The sequence below is a fragment of the Balaenoptera physalus genome (genome assembly GCF_965194825.1).
Source record: "Balaenoptera physalus genome assembly, chromosome: 7".
Classification (NCBI taxonomy): domain Eukaryota; kingdom Metazoa; phylum Chordata; class Mammalia; order Artiodactyla; family Balaenopteridae; genus Balaenoptera; species Balaenoptera physalus.
The window spans coordinates 18848121-18863892 of record NC_138886.1 but is presented as its reverse complement, the minus strand read 5'-3'; the positions used below and the strand labels follow the sequence as shown (position 1 = coordinate 18863892).

Below are 15772 nucleotides of genomic sequence, written 5' to 3'. Positions count from 1 at the left end.
GCGTTAATATACGATATTTGTTTTTCTCTTTCTGACTTACTTCACTCTGTATGACAGTCTTTAGATCCATCCACGTCTCAACAAATGACTCAATTTCGTTCCTTTTTATGGCTGAGTAATATTCCGTTGTATATATGTACCACATCTTCTTTATCCATTCAGCTGTTGATGGGCATTTAGGTTGCTTCCATGACCTGGCTATTGTAAATAGTGCTGCAATGAACATTGGGGTGCATCTGTCTTTTTGAATTATGGTTTTCTCTGGGTATATGCCCAGCAGTGGCATTGCTAGACCATATGATAATTCTATTTTTAGTTTTTTAAGGAACTTCCATACTGTTCTCCATAGTGGCTGTATCAATTTACATTCCCACCAACAGTGCAAGAGGGTTCCCTTTTCTCCACACCCTCTCCAGCGTTTGTTGTTTGTAGATTTTCTGATGATGCCCATTCTAACTGGTGTGAGGTGATACCTCATTGTAGTTTTGATTTGCATTTCTCTAACAATTAGTGATGTTGAGCAGCTTTTCATGTGCTTCTTGGCCATCTGTATGTCTTCTTTGGAGAAATGTCTATTTAGGTCTTCTGCCCATTTTTGGATTGGGTTGTTTGTTTCTTTAATATTGAGCTGCATGAGCTGTTTATGTATTTTGGAGATTAATCCTTTGTCCGTTGATTTGTTTCCAAATATTTTCTCCCATTCTGAGGGTTGTCTTTTCGTCTTGTTTATGGTTTCCTTTGCTGTGCAAAAGCTTTGAAGTTTCATTAGGTCCCATTTGTTTATTTTTGTTTTTATTTCCATTACTCTAGGAGGTAGATCAAAAAAGATCTTGCTGTGATTTATGTCAAAGAGTGTTCTTCCTATGTTTTCCTCTAAGAGTTTTATAGTGTCCAGTCTTATATTTAGGTCTCTAATCCATTTTGAGTTATTTTTGTGTATGGTGTTAGGGGGTGTTCTAATTTCATTCTTTTACATGTAGCTGTCCAGTTTTCCCAGCACCTCTTATTGAAGAGACTGTCTTTTCTCCATTGTATATCTTTGCCTCCTTTGTCATAGATTAGTTGACCATAGGTGCGTGGGTTAATCTCTGGGCTTTCTATCTTGTTCCATTGATCTATGTTTCTGTTTTTGCACCAGTACCATATTGTCTTGATTACTGTAGCTTTGTAGTATAGTCTGAAGTCAGGGAGTCTGATTCCTCCCGCTCTGCTTTTTTTCCCTCAAGACTGCTTTGGCTATTCACGGTCTTTTGTGTCTCCATACAAATTTTAAGATGATTTGTTCTAGTTCTGTAAAAAATGCCATTGGTAATTTGATAGGGATAGCATTGAATCTGTAGATTGCTTGGGGTAGTATAGTCATTTTCACAATATTGATTCTTCGAATCCAAGAACATGGTATATCTCTCCATCTGTTGGTATAATCTTTAATTTCTTTTATCAGTGTCTTATACTTTTCTGCATACAGGTCTTTTGTCTCCCTAGGTAGATTGATTCCTAGGTATTTTATTCTTTTTGTTGCAATGGTAAATGGGAGTGTTTCTATAATTTCTCTTTCAGATTTTTCATCATTAGTGTATAGGAAGGAAAGAGATTTCTGTGCATTAATTTTGTATCCTGCAACTTTACCAAATTCATTGATTAGCTCTAGTAGTTTTCTGGTGCATGCCCAGACATTCTTGTACAGCATGTGGAGGGCACTTCGATGATAGCTATCAAATATGTAAAGGAGTGCATTTGTTGACAAAACAGTTATATTTCTGTAAATAATAGGACAAATGCTAAAAATGCACTATATAGTGATGTTTATTGTGTGTGCTTATAAAAATAATAGTGAAGAAGTAGTAGTGGAAAATAAAAATGTAAATATAATAAAAAACATCATTAGTAAAGTATTGTCATTGCCATATAATGGAATAAAATGCAGCTCTTAAAATGATGAATTACACTAACATTTATTGACATAAAAAGATGTCTAAGATACAGTCCAGTTAAAAAGCACTTCAAAAACTATGTATCAGATGCTGAATAAATCCATGTTTCTGAAATAGAGACCCCACTCCCACCCTCCACATACACACATCATGGAACAAATGTATATAAACTCTGCAATTTTAATTGTGGTTGGCTTTAGACAGTGGAATAAAAGATTAATCTTAATTTACTTCTTCAAATTTTCCAGAATTTTCTTAATTTCATTTTGCAATAACCACTAGCATTTATTGAGTGTTCTAACTTAATTACATTTTTTTCATTATCAAAATAATCCTACTTTATAGATATGCATATTGAAGCTTAGAGAGGCTCATAATTTGCCTAAGGAGTGGCAGAGCTGAGATTTAAGTAGATTTTCTGCTTCTACAAACCTATGCTCCTCAGTATGTTTCTACACTACAATAAATGTATAACAATTTTTATATAAAGATGCAATTTAATTATAACAATAAAATAATTTAGAATTTTTGCTGTCCAGGAAATGTACAATTATCCTTGCATTCTGCACAACATATTAAATTATGTTTCAACTATTTCATCATTTTAGGGCTCAGCCTTTCTTTATTTTCAGGTCCATCTCTTTCTTAATTTCTAATACATACTTAAAATAAATATTGTCTGATGTTTCCTTAACTCCTGAGAGAGATTGTTTCACAAGAGCTATTTAGTCTCCAAGATGCCACGGAACATTTAAGAGGAAGAACATGTGGTTTTATGGTGGTGTGGTTGGTTATTTTTCGTAAAGGAATTCCTAGATTGCCAGGTGTCAAAACTCAAGGGGTTTAATCGGAAGTTACCCTCCAAGCCACAGCCTTCAAGTGCATTGGGTGCTTTATAAGATATAGAGCTGCTCCTCTCAGACCCACAGCCCTGTGGGATGCCCTACTGTGGTACTTAACGGCTGATAAAACCACTTGTCTTCTTGTTTAAAGGTCTCATTAGATTGAAGTCTGGGTCTGACTTATTAAACTGCTGCATCCTCAGAACCTAAACACTCATCTTCATAAGTCTGCTTGTTCACAGGGTCAGAATGCCCTCAAAACTCCCCCCAAGCCTCCTTAAATTTAGTTCCAAAATGTCAGTGATTGGTTTCTGCATTCTGTAGAGAAACATGAAATCTATGGCTTAGCAGAGGCTCCTGGGTGAGCCTTTGTTGCCTTAGAAATGTCATTTCTCACTTCCTGTGCCAGGAAAAGTTTAGAACCAAAGTGGTAATATGAAAGGTTTGTGCTCAGCCTAGACTAAGTTTCTCAAACAAACGTTGTGCATTGTAAGCAGGGTATATCTCTTGGGGATTATGATGTTAATTAATTTTATTTTTTCATTCTTTTGACGGGGTTATGAGACTGCAGGCTGAGGCCTTAGGTTCCTAAAGAGGCAACTTAAGAAGAGAACTGTTTTTCATGACATCACAAGAGAGGGATTAAATCATCTGCTAGGGAGAAAGATGACCATAGGGGATGCCCTGTAAAGAGAAATGCTGTGTGCTCAAGGAGAGAAATGTTTGGTATTCAGCTCTGGATTTCCTTTTTCTGCATTGTCTTTCCCTTCAACAATCCTCAAGCTTTAGCAAAGTCTCATGAAGTTGAGTGCATCTCAGTTGGGCTTAAAGAAATAAAGTGAGATGGTTCTTTCCATACAAGGGTAGAAAGAGTGAACTGTAGCAGAGAGAAAAGGTGGCAAAATGGAGGAGAAGTTGAGGGTACTGACCTAGAGTGAGAGATATGGCCCACCTAAGATAAATTTGTGGAACGTGTAACCACTTCCTAAGGATTCTCAGAAACACTTGAGAAACAGTCAAGCCTTCCTGTGTACACCGTTGGGGCCTGGATGATGTCATTTGGATATGAAAGAGAAAGCCCTAAGAATGGAGAGCTTGGGGACACTTGGTTTATTCTTGGTTTAGGAAGTTTAAGTTTCCCATAAGATGAAGAGAACAGGGAAGATATTTGTCAAACATCTAATAACCACCAGTAACTGAATCTGTTATTATTCCCGAACCACTGTAGCTTTACAACAATGATTTGATTTTTTATTCCCAAACATATGATATAAGGTAAATGCTTCATACAGCTTAAATGTCTTTGAGAAAACATAGATTTTTTTTCTGAATCCTGATCTCCTGACAATTTCATCAAAGCACAATGGAGCTCCAGCTTGGAAAAATCAAAATCATGGTCAGAGAAAGGTCCTTGCAGGCCAGGCCTGGTTCTTGCATTGATTATGAAAATGACTAAACAATTTTCATGCATTTCCAAGAACAAATTGCCAACATCCCGAGGAGACATTTCAACACATCACCAGCTTGGAAGCTAATACTGGCAATGTCAACTGGGAAAAAGTTTTAGACACATCTGATGGGCCAGCCATAGGCACAAGTCTCTTAGACTGATTTGGGTAAACCCAAGACCTGGAGGGTCAGGGGCAAATGAACAAGCCCACTCAGAATCTTCTCCCCCCTGAACATATGTGGTTACTGCTGTGCAAACTACCCCCCACATTCTGTCAAAAATTTTTCTGTGACAAAGGCAAGGATCTGAATGGGAAAAGGAGGTAATTGATGGTCCATCTGATAGGATTTCCAGAGCAGAAGTTGAGGCCTCTGAATACAGACTCTGTTTCCTTGACATCCTCTGTCAACCCCCTCTTGATTGATGCAACATCCACCAGGGAAAGCCATTTCCTTTCCCAGCATGTCTGCAAAACATCTTCATCTCTGGGTGCCCAGCTCTCAAGTATACTGCCCATGAGTATGTGATCTGAACTGGTGTCTCCAATGTCCTAAACAACTAAGGGAGAGCACGGATCAAAGTCTTTAGGAAAAGAGGTCAGACCAGGGCTGAGGGGAATCTTTTCCAGGAGGGAAAGGTAATCATTTCTCAAGACTTAATCTGATTGAGCCAGTTAACATCATTTGCATCTTGCATGACTTCTGTTGGTGGGGCTAGGCCAACTTGACATTTTGTTATGTTTTAGTGTTTACTTCTTCTAAATAAGACCATGACTATTCATGTGACTGTTATGTATAAACTAAACAGAAGTGACTTTTAACGTGTGTAATGACTAATCTCAGTTTTTAAGTAAAGCACATGGAAAGATACATATTAAAGTTGAAACTTTAAACTTATTTGAACCTTTGGAGTTTTGCTTTGCTTAGAAGGATAGAGATGTTCATTTTTTATTGTTAGTACTCTCATTTGACACACAAACAAATGAAGATTAGATGAGCCAAGGGCTTGAAATGGGGCAAAGCTGGGAGCTTTACAGGTTACCTGAGGTAGAGGCAGTGTTTTGCAGTGAGAAAAAGTATTGGTAGCAAGTAGTCAGACAGATTTGGCCAGTGTGCTGGACTTGGAGATACAGTGGCCAGAAAAACATGTCTTTTGTCCTCAGCATTGTCAGTCTCATTGTGGAGACCTCTTAGGAGCAGAAATTTATAGTAAAGTAATACGAGATGGTAAAAGCTGAAAGGGGAGAAGAATGAGGTGCTGGAGGAGCCTTACGAAGACCACCCTTTCCATCTGGGGGCACAGTGATAGGCCAAGGAACATGGACTATGGCAACAGACCGTGAAGACAGAAAGAGTTTTGTATGAACTTTAAGTAGGTATTTAAGTGTGGCTGGGACACAGGGTACATGAGTGTAGGTGAGTTGTGGTATGGTTGCCATTGAGGGGTGAAGCTCAAAACAGAGTCAAGAGATTCTGGAAGGCCTTGTGCTCTAATGAATTTGAACTTTATTCTAGGGCAATGGAGAGCCATCAATGACGCAAAGAGATTTATTTATTTGTGCATCCATTCATTAAATATTCACCATCCAATACTTTTTATTTAATAAACATTTTTGAGCACAGACAGGCACAAACACAAAAATAAACAACGAAACCAAAAACCAGATAAAATATCCTGCCTTGAAGGAGTAGGTGGCAATTTTAGATATAGTGGAGAGGGACAGCGTCACTGAGAAGGTGGCACTTGGGCAAAGAGATGAAGGAGGATATCCAGGAGAAAAATGTTCTAGGTGAAGGGAAAAGCCAGGGCAAAGGTCTGGAGGCAAGAGAATGCCTGATGTGTTTGAGAAACACCAAGCCAGCCCACTGGGCTGGAGTGTAGAAGTCAGAGGTGGTGGACTTTCAGCTTCTGTGCTGAGTCAGGAGGGAGGCTGCCTGATTGTTCTGAGCAGAGACAAGAAGTGCCTGGCCTTCTGGCTTAAAAGGGGGTTGCAATGGGTCAAGGGAAGAAGCAGGGAAACAAGTTAGGAGGCTAGTATAGTAACCCAGGAAGAAAAAATGGCGGGCACTTGGACTGCTGTGGAGCCGTGGGTATGGTCAGAAACCCGACAAGGTTTGCTGACCATTGAAGGGGTGTGCAAGGACAGGTGACAAGTCCAGAGAATGAATTTATGTTTTCGGTCAATCCCCTGGAAGGATGGGTTGCCTGAGTCCCATGGGGAAGACTGTGGAAGTGACATGGGGAACAGATACTGGGGGACGATCAGGAATTTTGTTTTCAATGTGTTCAGTTTGAAACATTGGTTAGAAATGCAAGAGCAAAAACCAAATCAACAGATGCCAAAGTTCTGGGGGAAGGTATGATCCAGACACATAAATTTGGGAGTTTTTAGTCTACAGAAGGTATTTAGAAATAGAAGAATGGATTAGAACACTGAGAACGTAGTGTCAAACATTGTTAGGCACTGGACATCCAGCGGTGAGAAGAATAAACCAATCCCTTGTCCTTGAAGACCTCACAATAAAAATAAATAAATAAATCAAACAATAGTATATATGAAATAATGGTTAAAACTGTATTAGAATGAATTCTGGATGCAGAGCAGAGAACAAAGTGGGAGGAGAGACCCAGCAGAGATTGTTCCACAGGCTGCTGTCATGATTCCCAGAGGACATCTTGTCTTGAGTTTGGTGTTGGCAGTGGGAATGGAGAAAAGATTTGGGGGACACTTAGGAGGCTTAATCCTCAGAATCGGGTAATTGTTTAGTTCCACCAAAATACCTGACTCAGAAGACACGAAAAGAGTTTTGCTCCTTAAAGAAAAAGTCTTGGCAGGGTGAGATTTTCACTCATTGGACTGACCTTAGGTGTAATACCTCCTCTGCTGCGTAACCCCTTTGTCAGCTTGGGTAGATTTTTAACTTTTCTATTTTTCAGTTTCCTTACCTGAATGAGATAAATAATGCTTCCTAATGTTCTTATGAGGATTAAAGGGGGAATTACACAGAGGCTCCTAGCAGGGTTGTTGTAGAGCACTTAACAGATGGACAGGAGGAAAAATTTCCTTTTCCTCTACTCATCTTAGGTTCACTGCCCGGGGCCCAGCACATTAGACCGAAAAAAGACAGATTAACAAGAGAAAACCAAACAGAAGTGTATTAACGTGGCAATCACACAAACACGCGGGAGTACTTACTTAGAGATGAGTAACTCAAAGAGATGATTGGATCTTGGGCTTATATAGCATCTTAGCAAAGAACAACAAAATGTGGAGAAGTGACAAAACAAAGGAAATGGCCTTTGAGCTTCTAAGGTTGGCAAATTTTAGGAAGGGAAATATATGGGGAGACTAATGATAGAGAAGGGTTAGTTTTAGCAAGGTTTATTATGCAGACTCTTCTGGTGCCATGTCTGGGGTGAGAAGGGTCTAGAGTTGTCTCTTGTGATTAACTTGTGTCCCTCCTGGTAGAGAGAAGAGAGGGGACATTTTATAAATTTACGGCCTGCTTTTAGGCAAATAGGGGGAAGTCGGAGAGCTTTCCTTCTCTCTGTTTCTTCTCAATTATATTCAGCTCAAAATAACCAATATGTCAAAGCAGTATATTCTGCTATACCTTTCACAGCCATTTAGAAGATATTACTTCTCTTTCTATTGAGTTAAGAAGCTTAAAAAATCAATAAGATGAGATAAAAACAAAACTCATTAGATCATACAACTAAAAACATACATTGAAGGAAGAAATGGTTGTAGGCATGGCTGGATCCAGAGTGATCAGCCCTCAGCTTGTCTTCCTGCCTCAGCCTGCTTGCAGATCTATTCATTTTATCGTCACACAGACTTGACTTAATAATGTCAGAACCTGAGGTGGTAAAGCTGGACACTGAAAATATCAGGCTACAACCTGTTAACTGTTTCATCATCAAATTGTCCCACCTCAAGTCCAGTATTTGTAAACTATCCACCACCCATGTCCTTCTGATACTGAATTGGTACACTGATCGTTGGCAACCTAAGTAGAGAGAATGTCGCTTTCCCAATATCTTCAGCGAAATTTCCGGATATGACCCTTCTTGGCCCATCCTATGTATGGCACGCTGCATCCTTGACTGTGAACTGGAGGATGGAATTCTCATCCAAGGGCGGGGATCAGCCTCACCCAAACCTCATAGAAAAAGGGTAAGGGAAGAACAAGGAAGCAGAAACATAGGTCCTCTAGCTTGCCTTTTGTTATTGGGTTATACTCACAAATATCTCAGAGTTCCTGACCTTCAAGCCCCTTACTTTTCTATCTAATAACCATGTTGAATTTCATGGCTCAAACACTATAACCTGCAAACTCCTTGAAAACAGTAACCTTGGGCTTAGGGAAAACTTGCTAAGTGTATGGTCCCACTCCCTCCCACCACTTCCCTCCTGTGCCCAATGTACTCACTCCCTCTTCTTGGGCTTGCTCCACAGTTATCCATCAAAAACATTCTGCAGTGAGAAACAAGACATGCACTTCATTTCCACCCAGACTTTTAACAATTGAAGACAAAACTATTGTAGTTAACTACAGGATAAATAAAGGGATTCCTAAGGCCTTAGTGCACAATGATAAATTAGCAAGAACATGGCCCTAGGACCGGAGGGAGCTTTCCACCCAGGCTGAGTCACCAGCTCACTGTTGGGAACAATTTATTTGATGCAAATGAAAAACCAAACATTTATAAATCAGCTAAATAAGAAGCTTAGGGGGAGACCTTCTGGGATTCGGACAAAAAAAAAAAAATTGTTCTCCATGGGAGTTGGAGGATTGGAAATCTATCAGGACTTGGAGCATGCACACATCTGGTATGTGTTGCTGTGACACTTTGCCACTTTGTAAAGCTTTGATCAATTTAAGACTTCTGTTTATGGACCTTGCACTCCTACGGTTGGAAAACCTTTTCTTAATGTCAGAAGGACATTCTGGAACTGTCAACTCTACTTCCAAAAGCAAAGCCCTGATCTGTCCCTCTCTGGCTATCTTAACGACCTTACTATAGCCCATTCTATTGCCTAGACAACTGTCTGCAATAGTCATTTAACAAATTTTCCTACTTCTATTTTTTCAAATAAACTTTTTATTTGAGAATAATGGTAGATTTATGGAACAGCTGCAAAATTAATACAGAGAGTTCCTGTAGATTCCTCGCTTAGTTTCCCCTAATGTTTACATCTTACATTAATGATATATTTGTCAAAACTAAGAAACTAATACTGATATATTGTTCTTAACTAAACTGCAGATTTTGTTCAGATTTGACCAATTTTTACACTAAAGTCTTCTTTTCTGTTCCAGAACCCAATCCACTATGCCACATTGCATTTAGTCGTCACATTTCCTTAGTCCCCTCTGGTCTGTGACAGTGTCTTTGTCTTTTCTTACTTTTCATGCCTTGACAATTTTGAGGAGTATGTGAGGGAAGCTATTTTGTAGAATGTCCTTCAATTTGAGTTTGTCTTATGTTTGCTGCATGATTAGACGAAGTGTACGGATTTGGGGGAAGAATTCCACAGAGGTGAAGTTCCTCTTTATCACATTGTATCAGGAGGTACTTATTATCAGCAGGGCCTAGTGCTGGTGTCTTAGTCCTCTTAGGCTTCTGTAACAAAATACCAGAGACTGGGTAGCTTATAAACAACAGAAATTTCTCTCTCACAGCTCTGGAGGCTGGAAGTCCAAGATCAGGGTGCCAGCAAATTCAGCATATGGAACGAAGCAGGCTTGCTTAACTATAAAGCCATAAATAAAAGCACGAGATATGCCCCAGGTCATTAAGTGAAGAAATGAAGTCTGCATTATGCTGGTCGAGTTCAGCAAGATAACAATCCTTAGGATCAAGGACAGGAATTTAAGGGAAAGATGGCATTCCAAAGTAGGAGACCCTCATTATACAGAAACCTGAGATGATTCAACATATTTTAGTGTATGTTACCACCCTTCTGTTGATTTGAATAAGCACTGTGACAGTCCCAGTTTGACCTCATAGGGTCAAATACTCTCCTGCCCAATACAAAGGAGGAGCTAGTGACGTAAGCCTGACGTCTACTTAAAATGAGAAAAAAGTCTTTTCCCCTCCCCCACTTTCCTTTGATTATAAAAATGTAGGCCACTTAATTCTCAGGGCAGAGTCCCCTCGCCTACACGCTTGTATCCCTCGCAAGCATCCTATATTAATAAATCTACTTCTTGCCTATCACTTTGCCTCTTGCTGAATTCCTTCTGCGCCGAGACACAAAGAACCTGAGCCTCAGTAAGTCCAGACACCAGGTGAGTGATTCTCATTAAAAGACGGTGGATTCAAGTCCCAATCTGAAGTGCACGGTTTCAGCTCCATTCTACCTTTGTGAGACAGGGTTCAGAAAGCTAGAAACCCCTGAAAACATAATATGGGAAATCAAAAGGTGCTGGGTAGCAAGAAAATAAGAAAAAAGTCCCATTCACTAACGTGTGATTCATACTCAACAAATATCTGTCAAAGGAAGGGAGGATTATAGGATTTCCAGGCTTAGCAAACAAAAATGTAAAATGCTTAGTTCAATTTGAATTTCAGATGAACAATGAATGATTTTTTAAAATAAGTATGTCTCATGCAATATTTGGGACACAGTTATACTAGAAATGTATTTGTTGTTTACCTGAAGTTCAAGTTTAACTGGGTGTTTTGTATTTTATCTCGCAACCCTGAGGAAGAAGGAGGAAGGAAGCACGGAAGGAAGGGAAGGAGGGAGGAAGGAAGGCAGAGAGGGAGGGAGGGAGGGAGGGAAGACGATATGAATCAGGCTACCTTAGGTTCATGCAGTTAGATTTTTGGTTCATCTGACTCCAGATTTACCAAGAGAACATCTGTCTATAATTTGACGTTTCATGAGGAACTAGCCACTAGGAAAGAATAAACTGGTCAGACTTCCTGGAATTTCTCACTGTTAACTGACAAATTGGCTTTTGACTAAGACGTGGTATACTCTGTAGCTTGGTACAGGAAAGGAATGTACTGACTTCAGGGACAGTCATGTTCGTGTCCATGTGACAGATTTTGCAATATAAATTAATAAATTAAAATTCCAATTTGGTTCCAGGTGGATTAGAATATGAACATTCTCAAAGCTGCAAGGGCCTTTGGCCTTCACCTGGGAGAATCCTTCATCCTTATAAATGTAGAAACAAGACGAAGAGGGAAGAGCTTTGACTAAGCGCCCGCAATATTAGAACGGGGACTCAGTCTAGTTTCCCTGGCTTCCTATTCAGGACTCAGAACTTCAAGGTATTCTCAAACAACAAACAAACAAACAAACAAAAAAAGTCCTCAAACACTGAGAGTATTTATCTGAAATTTCCTACCAGTTTGTTCTTTCAGATGCCATCCTACTCTCTCGCTTGCTTTCTTTTTGTTTATCCATTTATTTATTCCTAGTTTTTCATCTTTGTTTCCTTTGCCTAAATTTTTTTCTACTCTCTTCATTTGTCCTTCAAAACCTAGCTCAGGGAACTTCCATGAAGTAAATGGAAGGGAGGGAGTTTGAGTTGTTGGTCTTGATTCTTCAATCCCCTATAACCGTACTAAGTATCCACACCCTTGCTATGGCCTCACTGTAGCTGGAATATATACTCCACTGTGTGAATTTGGGCCCTTGGCTTGTCATCAACATGACATGACAGGCTATCTTCTGCTTCTGTCATCACCATAAGCACATGGCCTGGTATGTACCATCCCTTTAGCCTGGGCTGCAGAATGAGACAGAAAGAATAGACCTGACCCAGACCTACAGCTGGAAGCTAAACCCAGCAGAGCCCAGCGAAACCTATTGATGTCACAAGGTGTGCCTGCAAACCTCTTGGAAGAGCTTCTGCCTCAGAAGGGAAAAGTGGTACCCAAGTATACATATGAAATAGCCTTGCCCTAAGATAAAATAGGTTTCAACATTTATTCATTCGGTCATTCATTAAGTTATTCAACAAATAATCACTGAGCACCAACTATGACCTCATCTACTCTCTGAAACTATACATCACGAAAACTATTTGTCCATTAATGCATGTTTCTGAGGAAAGGGTTTATGGCTTTCCTGAGCTACTCCAATTTGTCCTTAACCTCAACCAAATGAGTAAAGGCCCCTGGTAATAAGGGTTCACTTGGGGCTTGATTCATTTGCCACAGAAGGTCAGTATCGAATAGTACCATTGTATGGCTGCTCACCTGTGAGTACAGACTAAAGAAAAAAATTTGCTCAAATAATTTGAGCTTTACTAGAAGAGTTGACCAGAAAGGTTGAATGTTAATTTGCTAATTACTAAAGGAGTGCATTAGTCATTTGGGATGATCACCTATGCTATTTGCAGTTGACTCTCACCATATAACTTGTACCCTAAAATTGTGATAAAAATACTGAATGTTTGTAAATACCATGTTAAATTTTAACTATCACCCTGATAATTTTGTAGGTTGGGCTCCTGTATGTCTGTCCGTTAGCACCTTAACATTTGTAACTATTTTCTCCTGTTGCACTAGTACAAGTCCCCACTGGTTCCTTTATGGTTGACTTACTATTTTTTCTTTCTTGTATAATATGATTTTAAGATCCTTTACTATTCTGATCTCTCTTCTCTGCATTCCCTAGTTTGTCCCTGACTCCCTTAAATACATTATTGAAAATTGACCAGACTCGAAATGTAACCAAATGCTTACCTCCTGCTATGGACTGAATTACGTCCAGAATGCCTATGTTGAAGCCCTAACCCCTTATTGTGATGGTATTTGGAGACGTGACCTTTGGGAGGTGATTAGATTTAGAGCTCATGAAGGTGGGGCTTGATGATGGGCTTGGTGCCCTTATAAGAAGAAGCACCAGAGAGCTTGTTCATTCTCTCTCTCCACCGTGTGGTAACACAGCAAGAAGGCAGCCATCTTCAAGTCAGAAAGAGATCTCTCACCAGAAACCGACCATGATGGTACCCTGATCCCAGACTTCCAGCCTCCAGAACTCTGAGAAAATAAATTTCTGTTGCTTAAACCACCCATGGCAGCCTGGGCAAACCAAGACACCTCCCTCCCTGCTCCCCGCACAGTGTCTAGCGTGGTGCTTGTCTTCTATGGTGTGATTGATGGACTGGACCAGGGGATGCCAGCCTTAGGAGACCAATCTTGGTTTGCCCAGAATTGACATATGCTGATGAACCCAGCAGGCCCCCAAATTCACACCAAACTTTTCCACTGCTGGTCTGGATTTCTGGGCTCCCAGTGCCGGCCTCTCCATGCTAGCCTTTGGGGAGCCAACGCTTCTTGCGGAAGATACCACATGCATGAATAATATGACGAGTGTCTGAGTTGGCAGCGAGGGGTGGCAGAACTTTCCTAGGGATGAAGCCAAGGCTGGCAGATTTCCCACCTCCATTCAGCTCCCGGAAGCCCAGCAAATTCACGTGGCCATGTCTGGTGCTGAGGACTCACTGGTGGGAAGATATAGAGAGAGCTGGGATAATGTGCTTTTCTGCAGCCCCTGGGCAATCTGCACAGTCCAGTCACCCTTAGGTCTCCTTCAGGGAGCACTGGTGATCACCTGCTGTCACCACACTTGCCCTATAGGTGCCTCGTGCTGCTCACGAGAACAGGTGGGAGGCACGAACTAGTCAATTCAATTCCTTTACCTTTAAAATGGTAATTTATTTATGGTAATAAAAATATTGCATAAGATCGTCATGACAATCAAATGAAGTAAAAAGGTCACACATAGAGGCCAAATAGTCAGGGCTGCCATCACCGGGCACTGTTCTCAGAACCATCAGTATACTGTTTCTTATAAAGCTGATAACACCCTGAGGTAGACTGTGTTACGTTATTTTACAGCTGAGGAAACTGAGGCTTGGGGAATTTATTGACCTGAATGAGTTCACAAAGCTAGTGAGTGTGAAATTTCTTTCCCAGTGCTTGGTATATAGAGAGCACTTAATTTGTACTTACTGAATGAAGTATCAGATTTGTGTTTTTCATTCAGGCTGACATCAAAGTCCATGTCACCAACCCCTGTGCTGGTATTGCTTAACTCTAAACTGTAGAGTGCTGTTCCCCCTGTGAGGAACTGTTTCCATTTGGTCATCAGTTCTGATCCCCAAACTGATTGCCCTGTGAGTGGGATCCCAACAGACCTCCTGGGCCTTACATCCTGTCCATTACATCTTTTGTGGGCTACAGATCCGGGACAGATTTCTGTGTGGGCCAGAAATAAAAGGAACGTTAGCACCGACACTATTCTTGAAGATATTATGTGCCAGAGGAGGGAGGGGAATAAGGAAAATGACATTCAAAGAGAATATGTAGTAATAGCTACTCACTTTTTTTTTTGGTTTAATTAATTAATTATTTAACATCTTTATTAGAGTATAATTGCTCTACAATGGTGTGTTAGTTTCTGCTGTATAACAAAGTGAATCAGACATACATATACATATATCCCCATATCTCCTCCCTCTTGCATCTCCTTCCCGCCACTCACTTATTGAATGTTGATCTGTGACAGATACTTTGTTAAGTATTTTATGTATCTATCATTTTCTCCTCCTCATGAAGTAGGGACTCTTTCTAGCTCTCTTTTGTAGAAGAGGAATCTGAGAATATTAATTTAATTATTCCATGCAACTCTCTTTTTCCGCAGTGAAAACAATCATGGTTAATCCACAGTCTCTGACTTGAAGGTCAAAATTTAGCAAAGTCACCAGCATGATACAGAGGCCTGTGTCAGGGCTCTGGGCCCCTGGAGCCCTGACTTCAGATCCTTTCTCCATCAGGGAGTCCAGATGAATCAGACACAGGGGATAGCTCTTTGATTCTCAGTTTACTCACATGTAAAATAGCAATTCTTATCATACAATAATAAGATGTGAGGTAGCCATAAAGATTAAATCAGAAATGCCTGTACAGTACAATATGCCTGGCACAAATTAAACACTTAATAAACATTTGCTGTCAACATTATCATGCACATGTAATAGAAAAGAACAAAACCAAAACCAAAGTAAGGCAGCAGATTCAAAGTGCAGAAGAGGATTTCAGACCCTTTCACAGTTTCCAGGGTTCCCTCACGTGCAGGATTTCACCCATGTGGCTCCCTCTCCAACCCTCCGAGAGCCCTGGCTCCTCCTTGGGAGATGCAGTCATTTAACGATCATCCAGTTCTCCTGAGCGTTAAGTGACAGAGTCAGCACTCAAACTCTGGTCAGCCAGTGTTCTGTCACCTCCTACAATGTGTCAATGTATGAGTTGCCTGGATGGAGTGGAAGGGTTATTCAGGGAACATTCCTTAGAAGAGAGGGCAGTGAGTCCCAATGACCCCACCTGCCACAGGTGTGTCCTGGTTGGTGGGATGGCTGGGCAATTCTCCACTTTAGGCACCAGTGAGAATGGCTGGCCCAGAAGGAGGGTCTTTTTTACTCTATTCCACTGCAGATGAAAAACAAGTGTTTCCAAATAAATCATTTTTCTTTATTGACTCTTCAAGTACTGCATATCCTGCTCTGAAACATTGA

At 40.4% G+C, this 15772-nt stretch overlaps 1 protein-coding gene across 1 annotated transcript in view; it reads right to left on the bottom strand.

Moving 5' to 3' along the window:
* Positions 1 to 472: 472 nt before the first annotated feature.
* LOC309664340 (uncharacterized protein) overlaps positions 473 to 15772 on the bottom strand; it is a gene marked incomplete at its 5' end in the record, with an annotated part of 388334 nt that continues 373034 nt past the window's right edge. The window contains one exon of the mRNA XM_082469519.1: positions 473 to 15686. The remainder of the gene's footprint in view (positions 15687 to 15772) is intronic.